The following is a 15,706-nucleotide window of genomic DNA, read 5'->3' as shown; positions in this document are numbered from 1 at the left end:
ACAATTTCAATTCAAAAATAAAAGTGGAAAACCCAATAATGACTCATATTTTAAAGCACACCATTTTCTAAAAATAAAAATAAATAAAAATCACAACCTCTGTATCATAGAACATAACAATAACAATAACCAGACAATAATGTGGTGATGTCCATACAGTGGCATACAGTACAGTCAAAATAGCTCTCACTTGATTGTCCCAATTTTTTACATATTTCTGTGGATTCCACTATTAACTGGAGGCCCAACCAAAGAAATAAACATTAATGCTGACACCTTTGGAATTTCTAGTTGGGCTTTATCCGCATGCGTGAAGCACCGGCACCCACTCAGACAGGAGATGTGTACCAGCACTGAAAACGTAACGTCAGGAAGTGACTGGTTGAAAATATGCAAATAGCCGCGTAATTGTGAAGGGGGGGCCAGGAGATAATATTAGGCTACGTTTTGATTTGAAGAACAACGCAATGAAGAGAGAGGAGAAGTGCCGAGTTGAAATTTGACTGTGAAAATAAACAAGCATTTCAAGCATATCAGTTGCTGATTAACTCCCCGTTGTATACAAAAAGCGTTAATGCAAACAGGCTTTTGTTTTGAGGTGACTGCACTCCATTTCCTTTTTTTTTTTTTTTTTAAATGTGATTTTCACCTGTTACCATGTGTTGATGGCATTTCCTCTATCTCTCTCACACAGAGGAGCCTCCATAGACCTTCTGGCACTTCCTTCAGACTGATTATATCCCATGAGGTTAGCAAACATAGCTCTACATTGGCATCTTGCCGCCACATTCACTTGAAAAACTTTTCAAACATTTCATATTTTCGATCACACGTACTAAATAAATGAATATCAAGTTAAAGTTGCTGCTATAAATTTCGCTGTTACAACAGAGACAGACCTCAAGCCAGATGGTTTCAAACAGGGGAGATGAGAGAAGGGGGACAGCCAAGTACAAGGGAAGCAAAAGAGACATCAAGATGTGATCATTTCAGAAGGTGGGATGGAAACTGTCCAGACATAGACAGAAATAAACACATGCAGCTTTTTTCCTTTCTTTTTTTTTTTTTTTAAAGGAGTCTGTATGGGCTGAAGAAGTATTTTTGAATCCATACCAATGTGTTTGTGGAAGGGAGGGAGACAGTGACTGATAGATAGCCCTGGACCTAAGATCCCAAAATGTCATGCAGTAATGACAGCCAAAAAGAAAAGAGGGCTTAAGGTCACAAAAAAATGCGAGGCCAGTATGCCGAGGGAGCTCACACAACTGTGTTTGTCCTCAAAAGACCGATATCCTGGTTGTCTCCCTGCTATTTATACAATGCATGTTTTGAAGCTGCACATGGAAGAACACACACACACACACACACACACACACACTTACTCCCATGTACATAATGCCTGAGATGAAAAGAAAATACTGTGTCGAGATGTCAGCGAACAGCAATTGACCATTTAAGCGAGGCTGAGATAAAAATGAATTGAGCGAATAATGCCGAGAGATGCTTTGGTGCATGGCCATTTGGAGACTGGGAGAACTTCTTGGAAGCCAGGAAATGGAATTGCTTTGTGCGAGCATATGCAAGCGGAGTGCCTTTGTTGAGATGTTTGGCTCGTCGGGCTTGTAAAAGGGAGCGTCATTATGAAGACAACAAATCAGAACGATTCAGGTCTGTGCTTCTTCTCATGTCACCTGCTACACAGGAAACGGCTGATATTCCTGCATGATTCCACTTAAAATACATGCTTGTCGCACTCAGAGTAAATATGCAACTGTGTGTATGCTCATGTGTCTCGAGTGTAAAATAGAAAGATAGGAACTGCAAGAGGAGAGAGACAGACACTACTGATGAAACAAACAGGAAAGGAGCAAGGGTCGGCGGGGGCCAACCCAGAGAGATCAGATAAAGAAAAAGAAGAAAAGATGGCGGGGTGGAGTGAAGCGAGTAATCAGCCGGGTCAGAAACAGCGGCAGGCTAATAAGATCCTACCTTCAGGAGATATATATACAGTACACCAAGAAAAGAACAAACTGTTTCCTGGAATATTTTTGAAGCAACTGTGAAAAATCTGACGAGGTCTGACTGAGAAATCCACTTCTAAATTACCGTCAGTACTTGATAAACAGCAGGGAGCAAGGGAGGCTAATGGGAGTCATGGGCAGCAATAAAATCATTCTGTTGATAGATTTGTTTGTTGGTTGCGGGGCAAAATAACAAACATGGGAATCTTACTGGGCCCGTATCAGTGTTTATTCAGATGCTTTACTTATAATAGGCTAAGGTGGAGCAATCTGTCTCTCATAATGGCTGAAACTGCTCTGACTGCTGAAGTACAAATAGGTGTTGGGGAAAAGAGCTACAGCAGATTGATGAGTGAATCAAAGTATATGAAGAATGTTTGGGTCCTGTGTACACACACACACACACGCTGTTTTCATGCTGTAAACAAAAAAAAAAAACAAAACAAAACTGCAACACCTCTCCAACATTGCTCTCAAGTTACTCTTAACCTAATGAATACATTAAATAAGATGATCCAATTACATCCATATTGCTCTTGAAGGACCTGATGCTGCCAAGTCCTCTGACACGGACTCTCCAGTCAACACTGAGTGAAAGGAAGCCTCACACAGACATGCTGTTACCACAACAACACACCTACACTACAACCTCCCATTGCCATAGCAACCCACCCACATGATGATGTGGGCCTTCTGAGATCATCCAAGAATTACAAACAACTGTACTCCGCCCCTCCGACACTAACCCAATCTTGAACCTGACTGTCATCCTCTTTGTGGACACCACCTGGGGAGCAACGTGTGGAAATAGAAAACCAATTCTTCATCCTCTGGGCCAATCAGATCTTTGCGTGCAGATATATCTGGGTGACAGAGTCAATCAGATAGCATCAGCCAATCTGAGCATTTCCAAGGGGCAAGTTAAGGTTGTAAACACACCAAGATGCTGCAGTCAGCCCAATGACCTCAGTCTGGGAAGGATTATGAACAGCATGAGACAGCGTTCTTGGGCAAGCACACAAAAGTGTGTGTGCCTACATACTAATTTGTTATGACATTGTATTTACTTATTTCACCTAAATCCTGGAACTGGTGGATGCCTAATTACAATCTGGGAACATATAGTCAAAATTTTTGAATGTTTTGCTTGCTGCTCTCTAATTCTAAAATAAGAAAAACAAACAATTTATCCAGCTAATAAGTATAGCCAAAGCCTTTGCAGCATGCTCAGGTGTGTACAGCCCGCTGTTATTATCCTTAAACTATTACCATGCCATTGCATATGTCTTCATGACAATGAGCATTGCCAGAGTAGTCTAGGTGAAAATCCCATTCCTATGCAACATTAAATACTCTTCAAACCAAAATGTATACAAATACCCAATCAGCCAAAGGACATGTGCTGAGAGTGATGGAAAGGGGGATGAAAATGAACATTTTCAAATCAGTCATTTCAACGCTGCAAAATAACTGTGCATGTGTTTCACTGTGAGTCAATGAAGCAATCTTTATTACCATAAAATAAACAGCTCAGGGAATTTAGGTTGAGAGCCAGTTTTCCTTATTTGTAGCACAATCTTAGACATACCAGTGATTAAAACATCTTTTACACATGAATCAGGTAATCCTTCCCTATTTGAGATGTAGGTTCTTATGTGAGAATATGAAGTAAATCATTTCTGTGTTATTTTTTTTTTTTCCCCCTCCACTGATACAAAAGCTGTCAGTCCTTTATAAATCTTTAAAGCTACTCTCTTCCGTCTCTACCTCATCTGCAATTTTTGCTTTCATCTCGCTCTCCATTCCTGATCTTCCCCTGCTCTCTCAGCCCTCTGAAGTGAGTGACGGTTGTCATCCCTCAAGCTGCCCTTTTAAGTCCAGACACACAGGGATATAGAATTGTGGGGGACACAAGGACACAAAAAATGGAGGGAAAGGAATTTTGCAAAGGCGACACAAGTAGAGAAAATGATGATCATTTATGAAGCCAGATCTGTATACCTGCAAGTGCCCAAACTTCTCTGCAACGCGCCACATGCCGATTAAACTTGTGGAAAAATATTCTTTGGAGATCAAAGAAGAAGAAACGGCAAATCAAATAGCCGTGTTTGTTTGTTTTCACATATGACTATTGCTGGGAACATTTGTTTTTATTATTTATTTTTTAAAGGTAGGAAAAAAAAAATAAAAATATAGAACACACAGTAAAGATCCAACCACCCAGCACTTTGTGCTCGCTCTTGTGGTCTTGTTGTTGGGGAAGCTGATGACATGAGGAAATCACAGAGAATCACAGTGCTGTCTGAATGTTTTCTTGCACACAAAAACACGTGCTCTCCATTTTCGGCAACACATGTATGCACTCACACACATGCAATTTCACTGCATTTCTTGCATTTATAATGTACACCATGGAGCAGTGGTTACAGCTGTTGCCTCACAGCAAGGAGCTTCTGGGTTTGATTCTCTGGCCTGGGGGCTTTCTGCGTGCGGTTTGTTCTGCCTGCACAGGGAGAACATCGGCCATGGACCTGAGCATCTCTATATGTCAGCCCTGCGATGGACTGGTGACATGTCCAGGGTGAACCCTGCCTTCTCCCATGGCCTTCTGAGACTGGTTCAAACCCCGCCCCTCTCGCCGCAGTGACCCCCCCCCCAGGGACCCCCTGATAAGTGACAGACAAATAAGTCTTATCAGCCAAATGAAGGGATGATTATGTTTTTGAATATGAATGCAGCAAGGTTCTAGGTTTAGCTTTAATCCCAAAAATAGCCCAAATCTAAAAGCACACAGGAGTATCTGGACCAGGGCAGTCCAGCAATGCCCTGTAGTGCAGGACATTCACAACACGACTGCCGAGCACCACAGATGTTCAACCGCAGCTGAAGTGGCGACCGCTTTTTGGTGTATAATGGCCTTAAGTGTCTGCTGATATGTGTGCGTGCGCTGCAAAGCAAATGACCATTTGGCAAAGCCAGTAGGGTAATTATTGTTAATTACTCTGAAACTGAGAGTACTGCTGAGAGGACAACAGGGTGAGCAGGCAATCCTTAGCTCCACTTCATGTGAATCCAACCCCATCACCAAACAGACGTCAATTACTGACCCAGGATGCCTGCAATATACGCAGGCACGTCGGGTCAAGACGTGGTACAGGGGGATGAACAGAGACTGTGCCTACATCTGTCTTTTATCCATTATCCTGTCCATTCACATCCTCCACACCTTTGTTCTTCGCTGTGTGAGCTGTTGATGAGTCAGAATGAGGGATGAAGAGGTTCACTTCAGAAACGGATTGGAGGGTAAAGTAGGAGGAAGCGAGAAGCAAGTGAGGATGAAGACAAAGGAAAGAGAAAGAAATAAATAAGTAACACAGAATGAGTCCTCTTGTGTTTGCTACATCCCACAACCTAATACACATATACACACCAGCTCTTTGTGATTCCTGCGGAGGAAGTGGAAAATATACTTCAGATAGACTATTATTATCCCACTGTTATATATATATATATATATATATATACATACATACACACACACCTCACTACCCTAAACTTGTGCACCCACTGACATTAACAGACAGAAATCCAGCAAGTAACACACCAGGCAATCTCTTTTTCAGAAGACTGGGATATCAGGCAGGTCTTCAAACAAAACACTGTGAGCAACTAGTAAAGCATACTCTGACGATCTGAGGTCTACACACCATTCTCAGGGGCTTTGTCCTGATATTAAGGACAGGATATGGAATAAAACAAGAAAAAAAAGCAGGGCAGATTGAGGATCATGCCTTGGAGCAATAAAGGACATGTGGGAGCCCTTTTCAACATAGAACAAAGGGGTGAAAGGAAAAAAAAAAAATAACAAAAAAAAATAAAATACACAGAAGATGGGAGGATTTAGTTAAACAGCGGGGTATATATACATACAAATATACATAATACATCATGTACGCATAATTAGATGAGTGTGCAACTAATTGAGTCTAAAATACAGAATGAAAGACCTTTATTTCTACATTTATGTTTTCACATTTGTGTCTCATTAGAAACAGGCATAAAAAGATGTGTATTGTACAGACCCAAGGAATCAAATAGCCTATGAATTTATCCTGTAAATTTCATTTATGTGAAATTGTGGGATTTTCTTTCTTCTTTTTTCTTTTTTTTTTTAATTAAATTATGACAAAATATTTTCACAGTGATCCCGTTAATCAACTTACATTTTGTTCTCACACGGTGGAATATTTAGCAATCAGAAGTCTTAATGATTTGAGGGCAAAATAAGATTACATTTTTTTTTTAATTAATGTATTTTATGAATAGACACGCGGCCACTCTGGCTCTTCTCAGAGCCCACATGCACACTGCTTCAGCATGTGGAGAAAGGTCTGACATGCATCACTAAGCTTGGATTGGAATACTAATATTTGAAGAAGGCTTTTAAGGTTCTTCTTTCCACAACCTTTCTACAAGGTAGCACTCTGTTCCTCGCTCTCAAACAAATGCTTTGCTGTTTTTTCAGTTGGGCACTTCAAATCAGGCTGCCCTGGTTCCACCTGATGTGGACCTTGTTGAACCACTTGGTCACCATGTGCGCTGTGTGTCACATAGACCAGCTGTGTGTATTGGAAGGCTGAGAAAAAGAATAATTTTGTGTTGCATGTCAACCCTTAGATGTGTTTCCTTTGGATTTTAAGGGAAGATAAACAGGAGTTTTCCTGGAATTTACTTGCGAAAGCTGATATCTTCAGGACACATGCATACATTTTATCCAGGCCAAGCCTGCACACAAAATTACTACACAAAAACATTCACCACTTGTTTTCGAGATTTTATGAAAAAAAAAAAAAAGGACAAATGAGTTACTATGAAGTGAACGTCTCACATTATCCTGTCTGCTCAAAGAGGCTTCTACACAGTCCTATCATAGCACACCAACTCCAGTCTTTTAAAAATGTGAAGGGGGATGAAAAAGAAATAAAGAGGGGGTACAAAAAATGGGTTAAGAGGATATGAGAGATCTTACAGATGCTGTTATGAGATTTTCATCTTGAAGCTGTGAGGTCCCCTGCTAATGGAAAATCACTCTCAGTGGGTGTGTGAGTCTATGTGTGTGTCCTATGGTGTACTGCAGAGGTCACAATAAGTGACAGGAAGAGGCCTGTTCATTTAATAAAGGGGTCTGTGAAGCAATCTTTCCTGTCTCCTTACATTCTCATTTCTCTTTGGGCTCGGTCCCATTTCTCTCCTCGCCGCCACCATCCACATCGCCCCTTTCCACCACATTATGTGGCGAGTTTCCTTTTCAACTTGACAAGTTGGGTGTCAGCGCCCAATTATCACTTATTCTGTTTTTCTCAGCCTCCTTCGTCTTCACAAGCGTCTTCAAACACAGACAGATATTTTATCGAGCCGATGATCAGACAATGGCCATATTGAAAGCTGCAAGCTTAAACTTTTTATCCTTGGGGGGGTCATGAAACTAGTAAAGTGAGTAACATCTGCCGTTTGTGTTTGTTAGTGTGTGTGACATGGAGACAGACAGAGCTGGGCCCTTGTGGCTAACACAGTTCATTATACCTCAAGGTAGAGCGAGGGAGAGGAACACATAACAATAGGGTTCAGTTTCTCCCTCTTATGCACTCACCCAAACACAAATGCACAGTGGATCCGGAGGGGACAGCTGCTCTCTGACACACACAGTAGTACAACTGACTGTGGTTCTCCCCTCTGCTTACTCAAACCTTTCCTCCAGTGAGCCAGCATGCCTGAGTCACTGAATTATAAATAGTCCTCAGGGGTGTGATGCTTATTATCATTATTTTTTAGGAGAGCATACTTTAAGTGAATAACAGAATGTACTGGCCACTGTATTTTGTTTTTTACACGAGTAAATGCTTAGTTGTGAAATTTTTCCATGTAGAGGGCCATTAATTCTATTTTTCAGTGGACGGATGGTAGAACATTAAAATTTAGGGCCGATCTAGATCCTGTACTATAAAGTGAAATTTGTTTTCTCTCAAGTTTTACTGATACTAATGGTGATGGAGGTCATCTGTGCTCTCTGGGTTGCCTTCTGGTTACTGTGTGTGTTTCGGAAAATAACAAATTTCAGCATTACAGGCTGAACTTCCACTGAGGGCTGAGTAAAATTTAGAGGGAGATCATAGCGCGATCTCTAGCTCACATGCAATTTCAAAAAAGGATTACAATAACTGTCATCTGATGACCAGTTGACTTGTATAACAGAGGGAGAAATTTGATTGACAGAGGTAGAAACACAAATTAAAAAAAAAAAAAAAAAAAAAAAAAAAAAAAAAGGACATTTGACAATTTTGGAATGAAAGTTTTGGCAGAAAAAAAAAAATCACAACTGTATTGCAATTTTGAAGATCAGGGAAATTAGCAGCTTAATTTGCTAAGTAGAAATTATCTATTGCTGAGGAGGAGGATAAAATGCCAACCAAAGAAATAAACAGATAGTTATGTTATCTAAAGCCACAATTTCTCACATTTATCAATAATCATACTTCTTCTGGATAGCTAATTTGAATGAACCCAGCACATATTCATCTTTGTCCAAACAAAAAGTTAGAATCTGTCCCTGAGACTGAAGCACTCCTCCTCCTACCTTGAATGTTTTTTTTTTTTTGCTCTCTGATTCTCACTATTAACAAGAGGCCCGGTATAACCTTGGCCACTGCTGAATGAAGTGGAACAGCTGCACACTCGCTAGTCAACAGTCAAAGAATGGACTATAGTTATTTGTGACCAACCTTGTGTTTAGACATTTTATGAATGACTGACTGAAAAATAAATAAATGCAAAGGCTCTTCACAGCATGAACAGGACGACGAGGTAACATGTTAAGCTTTCTTTGATAAGTAATGTTAAACCAACAATAGATGGAGTTGCTGTAGATTATCTGAAAAGTTGCATTTAATCAACATGTCAGCGCTTTCCAAGGCCTTTTTTTTTTTTTTCTTTTTTTTTTTTAAAGCCTCTTTCAGTCCAGTAGCTACTTGCTTTGTTTCATACTCAAGCTTAAAGCTCTGATAAACCTATGATACTCTACCTGTCCAGACTCAAACAGCAGACAAATTTATCAACAAGCTGGTAAACAGACCTATGCACCTAAATAATAGACTAGAAGGTAGACTCAAAATATCTGATCGATGTGAAACTAGGCAACTGCTAACACTTGGCTCACAGTTTGGAAAGTGTTATTTCAATGTTGTGTTTACAACTCTGTGTGCCCAGGTGGACCAAAATAGATGAAAAAATAATAATAATAATAATAATTTTGGTTTAAAAAAAACTCTAATGAAAGTTAACATTCTGTACAATCTCTACCAACTGAAATCTTTCCCTTGTCCTAAAAAGGAAACCAAATAAGAATTGAGCTAATACTTTCCAGTCACAGTTCAAGTTTGACCAGTTTGTTCCTTTGAAATGATGTACATTTGTCCATGTTTTCTTACTGGACAGCACAAGCAGAGAGGGAGAGGAATAAGAAAAGGGAAGAAAGATGGGTGAAAGAGTGGGCTTTGTTACTGTAGCAGGAGAATGGTGACGTGGAGATAAAAGGCTGAATGCTGCGATAAGAGAGGGATCCATGGTGAGTAGAAGCTTTCAGATATGAGACGCCGTTTACACAAAAGCAGAAGAGGAGGATTCAACACTAACTAAGATACACACAAACAAGAATTTACACAACATGGCACTACCTCTCAATGAGGCCCAGCCAGGAAATGAGCCTGAGTGTGTTTTGAAGATGGGGAGTAAGCGGCAGATTAAAAGGCAAGGCGTGAGAGGAGGGGTAGTCTGAAGAGAGGTGGGAGTATGAAAGACAAATCTTCCTAAGAGCGTTTGGGAAGAGCTGTGTGCAGAGCTATCGTTGACTGAAATCCTATGGCGCATCAAAGATTTACTCATCATGGCTAAACACATGAAATACCACCCCCATTCAGAATTACATTCCTATATTTCTCTTCTCATCTTCACTAGCTTCAGCCTCATTCTGTCCATAGTTTTATCCATTTAGTTTTATCTGCTATACGCTTCCTTTCGTATTTTCAGTCTTATGCCTGCTTGCATATCTAAATAATAAGAAATTACAGCAAATACCGTAGGAGAGTAATGCATACACACACACACGCACACAGATACCCAGCATGTGTTTGTGTGTGTGTGCGTGTTTGTCTTCTCTTTCGCTGCTATCCTGGAGGTTGTTAGCACATGTGCTGGGTTTCGCTCCGTCTGCCAACATCAGCACAAATACACACCCCAGAGTCATAACTGCTTCCACACACACACACACACACACACACACACACACACACACACACACACAGCTATGCAATAACCCGTCTACCTGCGGGCGCACATGAATGCACACAGGCTCACCGACACAGCGTGTGCAATCACTCGCATTCGTGTACCTTCCCACTTGTGCACTCGAAACAGCATTTATCAAGTATATTATGATTCCAATATTACCTTAGGTGCAAGTATTAAAACTAATAAGCTCTGTCCCTGTGCTGCACTTACTATCTCTCAACTTCTTTTTTTCCCCTCCAAACCCCTCACAGGAGCTCCCACCATCTCTCTTCATCCCTCCATCCGTCGCTCAGGCCCCAGATGGTAAAGCACTGTGACCAATTAAAGACTTCCCTGAGGATAGAACCAGTTATAGCCCCAGCCATCTGACCATTCCTCTCAGTGTGTATCATGCGAATGTGTTTGTGCACATCCACCTAACAAAGCCTACTCTGTTTTATGAGTCTACAAAGCTTTGCTAGTTGGCTACTTCAAAATGCCTTCTATGCTACTAAAAAAGTTTATTGGCATAAAATTCAAAAAATACCATTGCATTTAAAGTCTCATCACACAATGACAGGATGTATGTGAAACAGTGTCATTGAGGGACAGAGGGAGAGCAGCAAATGGGTGGGGTGTGTGTGTGTGTGTGGGGGGGGGGGGCTGGGTTGGGCAGCGTGCAGTCACAGGGCACCCATCCAGGAGGGCAGCAAATGAGGGAGCAACTGTCTGTCCGAGCTGCCAGCACTGTGGGGAATCGGGCATATGCCAACCCCGCCCCAGCCCTCTCATACACACATGCACACACAAACCATTCTCTCTACCCACATCCCAGGGCGGCAGCCCTGGCACGGAGGGGGGCACAGGTGGCAGCATATGTCTGCTGTCTACCCCTCATTCAACTGAGAGGAATGCTGTTGTCCATTTGTTACTTTTAATCCAAAGTCTAAAGTCCTGGCTAAAGCTTTTAGGTACTTGTGTGTGCGTAAACATGATTAGATTGTATCCAACAGATTTTAGATAGTGGTGTGTCCCTGAGACGGAACTTGAGGGTCATCAACTTGCTTGCTTTAGTGCTGCTTCACCAAAAATGAGTTAAGCCTCTGAGGCTTCTCCTACTTTTACTTTTCACTTCTACTACAGCCTGCAGCTGGCTCCACAGCCCACATTCAAATCCATTACATAAGACATTTTATCTAATCCTCCATTTCCCATTGCAAATAATAAGGCTATGATTAGAATGCTAATGAGGTGGGAGCAATATTAATCTTTAAACTGGTACCACCAGTCCCTCTGACAGGACCAAGCCAAGAAAAGGTCAAGAAGCTGACTCCAAACTGGGAACCAAACAGGAAATGTATTCCTGCACTGGATAACTAACCTCTGTGAGATAAATGGATGGATACATTGAACCTGACCACACCCATGTAGCACAGCTGGGGGGAGGGGGAAATGTTTGAGACATTTCAAATGTGCAGCAGATAAAATACCACAAATACAACACGAACCAACATTGTCCAGCATGCTGCAGTAAACTCAAAGTGATCATATTTGTGTTCACAGCTAGTTTCTTCTCTTCTGTTAGTTAGCAGTGGAGCGATTTTTCTCATCACACATGCTGATCTGAACATTTGTCTCCTGCTCCCCATTTAGTAGTTTCCTGATCCTTGCTGCTTTTCAACAGATAGCATGTTGGGATAGCCAAAGTGTGCACAGCGTATGTGCTTCTGAAGATTGCCAGCTGTGTTGAACAAACAGCTAAATCGCTGCCACTCACTATTGGTACTGCTGGAAAGATAATTAAGGTGTGACTCTTTAATAACAGTAGCAATCTTGCTTTCTACACACAGAAAACATCACTCATTAATCTCTGTGTCAGCATTTTAATTGTCTATTGGCGACTTAATAATGGCATGAGCCCCAATAGCTGCACATGTTGTTGTACATATGAATACGAGCAAATGAACACTGACGTCTGAGTGTGCCTTTGTGTCTGTGTCAAAGGGAGTTATCACATGTATCGTTAAACCAGGACAAACCTACTGCCCCCTTTGAGCTCAGATAAGGCTTCAAAGCAGCTGCCAACATCAAACAATGCAGCAGCCGCCTTAGTGTCCTGGGCCGCACTGAGAACTGCATGAGTCCTGGAGGCTATGTTGCTGCACGTTAAACTCTTTAACAACACACACTTTAATGAGACGAACACAAACACACATTAGCACATTTATTCGCATCCATATTCATGCAGTATTCATATTCAAACTGTGGCTCTGCTGTTAATCTTCATGGGAAGAGGTAGCGGGCCCTTGAGGGTCTGCGCTTAGCTAAGCTAATCAAATCAACCTGAGGAACACTTGTGCATCTTTAGCCCATTATATAAACATTAATAAATGTATACACTCAACAAACGTGCATTTGTGACCATAGCCATAGTCTAACACAGTGGCGTGGGCCACAAGCTAAATGGGGAGCGTCTCTGCCATCTTTTATGTATTCATAAGAGTACCAGCCAAAAACTTGCGGAACAGTGTGTGTTTGAAAGTGTGTCTGTAGGGTAGGGGAGCATTTAGCATTTCAAGTTTAAGCAAGTTTAAAGGCAACAGCCTTTTAATTGGCCCACCATGCTCCACGGCTGCAAACTTTACAGCAAGAGGCAGAGCTGAAACACTGCATGTGGCCTCATCTGGAGGTCTTTATGGTTCCCCTGAGGTCCTAATATCCAAGACCTGATCTGGGACTCTAGTTAGGCTGGGTACAAATCATATTGAGTCTAACTGAGTGGGCCAGGGTCCCTTTGTGTTAGCATGTGTCTCGAGTGTGTATGTCTAATACCCGAGTAATTGCTACCTAATCCCAACTCTTCTCAAAATGACTTCTTTTTCTTCTTCCTTTTTTGCTGAGCGTGTGACCTATGAAATAAAAGGAAATGAAACCTGTTGCTATTTTTCTTGACCAAAGATGTTCATTAATTAGTGGCGTGTCATGCTGCTGTCAGCATTGGCATCCTCTACTTTTCCTGTTTGTTTGTTTCACTGTTGGCAGAAAAACATTTGGATCAGGTCTAATTTCACAGAATTTTACAGTGTCTCTGTGACTGTGCTTGGATGTCGTTATAAAAAAAAAAAAAAATTCCATGGTTATCAGATTTTCAATGGCTGATTTCAGACTGGTTTTCAAATTTGGACTTGCTGCCTCAATTCCATGGGCTTCTTTGACTCCAGTACAAAACTAATTTGTCAAAAATCTAAAATACCTTCTGCCTGAATGTGTGCTCAGCTGGATTTGAGTTCAACCCTTTTGTGACAAGCTTTCACAACCAGAACAAATTTAAAATGTAGCTGTTCTTCCAAAACTATTTTGATTATATTGCTCTCCCTATTCAATTCACTGCCCAAACTTTGACGGCTTGAGGTTTTAAGTTCATTTTAAAAATGTCAAACTTTTCAGTGGTTATCATCAAGTTACATCCAGTAAACAGGAAATACCTTTGTACAATTAGTGTACTCAGGTGTGACCACCATGTGCCTTTCAGACAGTATTGTGTCTCTGTGGCAGTACTGTGTTGTTGCATAAGAATCTAAAAATTCAAGTTGCCTAGAAACTTAAGCACAGCACTGTTCATGCAGCATAGCACAGCCCTACTGCACAGTGCCAAGGTAACTGGTTCATCCAATTCAGAAAAACTATTTTATTCACAGTGCAACAATGTTGTGTTCAGCAGCGTCTACCGCAGCGATCCACTGGGTCGTTAAAGCCCTCTTCAGTGACGTTCACTCGGAAGCACGGGTACCGATGGGAGCACTACAGCACCGTCCCCTCTCAGACTCAATTATGGGTGCGACATCTGTGCTGACTGACAGCTCGATACACTGTGTGACTGTGACTGTTTGCATCTGGGTGGCTATACTGTATGCATGTGTCTGCACATGGCGGGTCCTAGTGGCAGTAATGTTATCGAGCAGAATGCCCGGTCCTCTAGAGTAGATGAGATGTACAAGAATATGACAAGCAAGACATGGTGATAAAATCTCTTTGCACCAGCTGCCTGGTCTGCAGCTTACAGCCAGGATGTGCATACACAGAAATACACACAGCAAAGGCAGAAAAGGGGGATATAATTTTAAATGAAATTGAGAGGTGCTCTTGAAGCTGTGTGTGTGTGTGTGTGTTTGGGGGGGGGTCAGAAAAAGTTGGAAGTGTCACTGCGAGGAGCGACAAGGGAAATGAAATGATCCAGTCACACTTGGCTTCCAATCAATACCACAAGATACAGAAGTAGAACTTTCCGTGTCTATTTATCTACACTTCCTCTCCTTTTCCCACTGGTACATCTTACGATGTCTCTTTATCCACGTGTTCGACCATTCGTTTTACCTGATAAAGATTCCACTCTTCATCTCTGTTCTTCCTACTCTTCTGTTCTGTCTTTACTCAATCCCTACTTCCCTCCACAGTCTCTTTCTGTGTGGTTCAATCACTCTCCTGTCTGTCTTCTGTGATGAAGTTCAACCAACAGCTGTATTGACAAACCCATATACCTTCATGACCAGCACCAGCTTGAGGCCAAGGCAAAGGCTGGGCTAAATCGAATCTGGAGCTCTGAATTGATGGGGAGGAAGTGCAGAGAAGAGTGGAAATTGAAAGGATGGGTGGGGGTTGGGGGGGGGTTGAAAGAAAAAAGAGAAAGAAAGAAATAAAAAAAATGTCATGATATGGCATCTCCCCATTCAGTCTCTCTCATTAAGTGAAGCTGAGGAGTGCAACTTGACAGTCCTGACACGCTTGTGAGGAGAAAGTCAGAGGAGACACAACTCAAGACACACACAGCCACAATACTGAGCTCAGCAGAAACATCATTTAAGCACAGTTACTTTGTATGTATGTTTCAAAGTACACAGCCCAAGTCAAGCTGGAAAAAGTCCACATCTCTGCTCTTTGCCCTCATCACAAACAATCATTCTTGAAGGTTGCACATGCCCGGAAAGAAAACGCATAAAAGATAAAACTGCATTTTGACCTTGGATAGGCATTGTTTCAGATTACCTGATACTGTGGGACTAAAGTATAGGAGGTTTTTTTTTAACACCACTGAAGATTAAAGAAAAATAAAATGAAAATGAAAAGTGCAACAAGAGAAATGTTCTTAAAATCATTCGCTCAACAGTTTTCTTCTGCTAATTGAAATTCCTCTTTCTCATCTCGGGCCTTTTCTTTCTTATTCTCTCTCTGCTTCCTGAATTCATACCGGCTAATTGCCTTTAGAACTCGGATGGCAGTTGGCAACTGTATTAACCTTAGGAGCCACATCAGGCAGGCACTATTTAAAGTGCACCCCTATGGCGCCAGTTGTATTGTGGGTAATG

General features: G+C 41.6%; 1 protein-coding gene across 1 annotated transcript in view; it reads right to left on the bottom strand.

Moving 5' to 3' along the window:
* Positions 1–15,706, bottom strand: part of igsf3 (immunoglobulin superfamily, member 3) — a 62,364-nt gene that overhangs the window by 28,257 nt on the left and 18,401 nt on the right. The gene's annotated exons all lie outside the window — the stretch shown is intronic.

The sequence above is a fragment of the Echeneis naucrates genome, chromosome 21 (assembly GCF_900963305.1).
Source record: "Echeneis naucrates chromosome 21, fEcheNa1.1, whole genome shotgun sequence".
In the NCBI taxonomy this organism is placed as follows: domain Eukaryota; kingdom Metazoa; phylum Chordata; class Actinopteri; order Carangiformes; family Echeneidae; genus Echeneis; species Echeneis naucrates.
Note: the sequence above shows the minus strand (reverse complement) of the source record. Positions and strands in the feature narration are given on the sequence as shown.